Source organism: Cyprinodon variegatus, unplaced genomic scaffold, assembly GCF_000732505.1.
Source record: "Cyprinodon variegatus isolate N-32 unplaced genomic scaffold, C_variegatus-1.0 Scaffold2457, whole genome shotgun sequence".
Classification (NCBI taxonomy): Eukaryota; Metazoa; Chordata; class Actinopteri; order Cyprinodontiformes; family Cyprinodontidae; genus Cyprinodon; species Cyprinodon variegatus.
In genome coordinates, this window is record NW_015152910.1 from 23126 (window position 1) to 26704 (window position 3579).

At 36.1% G+C, this 3579-nt stretch overlaps 1 long non-coding RNA gene across 1 annotated transcript; it reads right to left on the reverse strand.

Annotated features, from left to right (window-relative positions):
- Window positions 1-2153: 2153 nt before the first annotated feature.
- On the reverse strand, window positions 2154-2641 carry LOC107080888. Its single transcript, XR_001480994.1, has 3 exons — window positions 2497-2641; window positions 2272-2379; window positions 2154-2170 (listed from the first exon to the last, which is right to left on the reverse strand). It is a non-coding gene; the product is annotated as an uncharacterized LOC107080888 (long non-coding RNA).
- Between the last annotated feature and the right edge of the window lie 938 nt (window positions 2642-3579).

Below are 3579 nucleotides of genomic sequence, written 5' to 3' on the forward strand. Positions count from 1 at the left end.
AATTAATCAATGAATAATCAGTTAGCAAAAGGTCCCTTAAAGAAGACTTTTTGCAAATACAAAACAGATGAAACTAAAACTTTTCCACTTGAGGAGATCTGGATAGAGCATATTGACAGACGAAAAAGATTTTATCTTAAGCAATATCTTAAACAATGTATATATATGTTTTTTACAATATTGGTATAAAGGCACATTTTAGATTCCCTACATGCCAGTTACCGATTAATCAATTATTAAATTAGTTGACATTTTTTTCAAGAATTTATTAATCATGAGTATTTGTAGTCAATGTTTCAGCCCTAGATTGAATAAAATTTCTATACAGTTTATTTATATAGCACCAAGTCACAACACATCTCATCTCAAGACACTTTAGAAGGACAATTCAACCAGATCCTACAATTAGATTGGTTCAAAGTTTTCTATGCATTAGGAAAACAAGCTGATTGCATCGACTTATTGACTGAAAAGCAATCTCTCATTCCGAGCATGCTTGTTGCAACAGTGGAGAGGAAAATTCCCTTTTGACAGGAAGAAACCGCCAGCAGAACCAGGCTCAATGTGAGTGGCCATCTGCCGAGGCCGACTGGGGTTCAAGGGACAGAAGCAGAGATGCAGAAAGTAGCAAAAATACAAAAGGCAACTGTCAACCGGCTCCACAGGTGTACCCATCCAGGAAACACACAGATGAGCTCCAAGCCAGTACTTATCTCAGAGGATGAAGAGAGCACATTCAGCCAGTCACGTTCAGAGAAAAAGGACTACACTGAAAAACAGGCTGATTTTGAACATCTATAAACAAATGTGTTTATGGCAGCAGCACAGCTGATATTTATCTCTGGGTGTTACAGCCAAACAAGGACCAATCAGATGAAGCTACTATGAGAAAAAGCAGAAAGAACAAATTGAACTAACACCTTCTGCAGAGTGGGAGAATAGATATATAGAATAGAATAAAGCAGAATGATGAAAAAAGGGGTCTCTATGTCCTCCAGCAGTTGAAGCCTATAGCAGCATACATAGAATCTAAGATAGCTCAGGATAACCTGAGCCACTTTAACTACTGTATAAGCTTTCCAAAAAGGAAAGTTTTAAGCCTACGCTTAAAAGTAGACAGGGTGTCTGACTAACGGACCAAAACTGGTAGTTGGTTCCACAGAGAGGAGCCTGATAACTAAAAGATCTGCCTCCCATTCTAGTTTTATAGGAACCACTAGGAAGCCAATGAAGAGAAGCTAGGATAGGAGAGATATGATCTCTCTTTTTAATTTTCATCAGAACTCTGGCTGCAGCATTTTGGATCAGCTGAAGGCTTTTAACTACAGTTTGTGGACTTCCTGATAGTAAAGAATTACAATAGTCCAGCCTAGAAGTAACAAATGCATGGACTAGTTTCTCAGCATCACCCCTGGACAGTATATTTATTTTATTTTTGCAATATTCCAGGCATTAAAGGAAACGAAATTCTAGAAACCTCTTTGATATGGAATTTAAAAGACAGGTCCTGATCAAACATAAGATGTTTTTATTTGTTGTCTGAGATCAATTTAATCCCATCCAAAAGAAGTGACTGCCTAATCAACTCTGGTCCAAAATACAGAGCCTTCTATTTACTCAAAATCACACAGTTGATTCACCTCAAACAGTTTATAAAGTTATATTATATGGTGATAGTAGAGTGATAGTAGAGCTATTCATATAGAGATGCTGTTGGTGAAAATCTGCAGCAAAGAAACCAGGAATAAAAGCTGAATAGAAGGAAAATATGTTTTGGATATAGATTTGTTTAGTTGGTTTTCTTTAATATCTCTGGCTTATGTTGTAGCTTAGAAAACGATTTAATAGTAAATAGATTTTAATAGTAAAAAAAAAAATATAACATAAACCTCAAAGTTCAAAAAATCTATATACAAATTAGACAAAAATTAACCAAAAATGACTAAAGAAAGTGGAATTTCTGACCTTCAAAAGAAGAGTTGCATTCATGAATCTCAACATTTTTGCCTCCATGACCTGTGGAGCTCTGACTGCTCCTCTTTGAGCGCCTTGATATAAAGAAGAGAAAAAAATAAACATTTAGACAATTAAATTGAACATATAATAACAAAACATTTCTATTAATAAAAAAAAATGAAAATGTGAGGAACTGACCTGAAGCAGAATAAACCTGTAAAAAAGGCGTTTGAGTTACTTTGATTAAAAGAAATGTGAACTAGTTGAATTAAAGTGGTTTGAATCTGATCCAGTGTGAACAGAAAAAGGTCTCACCTCTGGACTGACTGCAGCGCCACAACAGGAGGAGCAGAACAACAAGAACGATACCAGAAACTGGTACAATGATCCACAAGATAGTAGAGCTGACTGGACCGGACACAGCTGCTGGAAAACATCAAATTAATATGAAAAGATTTTATTCATCTGAGGATTCCATCACTTTATTCTCAATTACAGAAAATTAACGCTTTTATCCAGACAAATAGAATTCTATCTCACCAGATACTGACAGGATAATTGATTCACTCCACTCTGTTGAAGAATACCAGTCATCTCTGCTTCTACACTGACATGTGTATTTTCCACTGCTGGACTCAGAAACATTAAAAGTCCAGTCTTTACTGGGTGTGCTGTGTACAACAGAACCAGATCTCCTCCATTCATACGTCCACTCAGTGCTTTCTCCTCCCTGGACCTCACATGTCAGAGTGATCGTCTCACCACTGAAGATCTGAGAGCTGTTTGGCTTTTGATTCACAACAACCTTGTTGGAAACTATTTCAAGAAAGAAAAAACAAACATTAAATAACTTGGGAAAACATACTAAATACTCTTAAACTGAGCACACAATTTAAATAAATGTAAAAAGTTTTACTATAAGGAGAATAACTAGACTCACAGGTAATGTTGATCGTTCCATCATTGCTTGAATGTGTGTAGAAGTCTGGGTTTCCTCTCACTCCTTCACACCTGTAGATTCCTCCTTGTCTCACAGTGATTTCTTTGCTTTCTTTCTTATTTATTCCTTTTTGAACTTCAGAGGTGTCTGAGGTTCGTCTGAACCATCTGTATTTCCAACCAGCAGAGGGCGGTACAGAGCAGCTCAGTATCACATGGCCTCCTAATGGTATGACTGTTGGACCTGCTGTCAGTGTGGCTCTGGGTTTATCTGCTGTTAACAAAAAAAACCATTGATCATTTCAAATGTAACATTTAAAGCTTCTATTTGTTTGTTAGTGTTTGTTTCTGTAAAATATATCTTTAAAAAAACTCAGAAGCAGAGAAACAAATATATAGACTGGTTAAATATTGAAAATAAATCAATAATCTCAATTTTGTTTATTATGACTTATTGAGGGAGTGGTGCAGAGTATCAACCATAGAGTGAACAACCAGCCCAGCCTACTGTTAAACTTTATAAAATTAAAGTTGAGGTATTGAACTTTTGGGACATTAAATGTATTTCAGCTCCTGATTTTCTGCTCTGAGGACAAAGAACTGGACCCACAGGGTTCGGTCCAGCTCACATTAAGGTTATCTTAGTCGAGATCCAAGATATTTTAAAACAGACATTTTTATTCA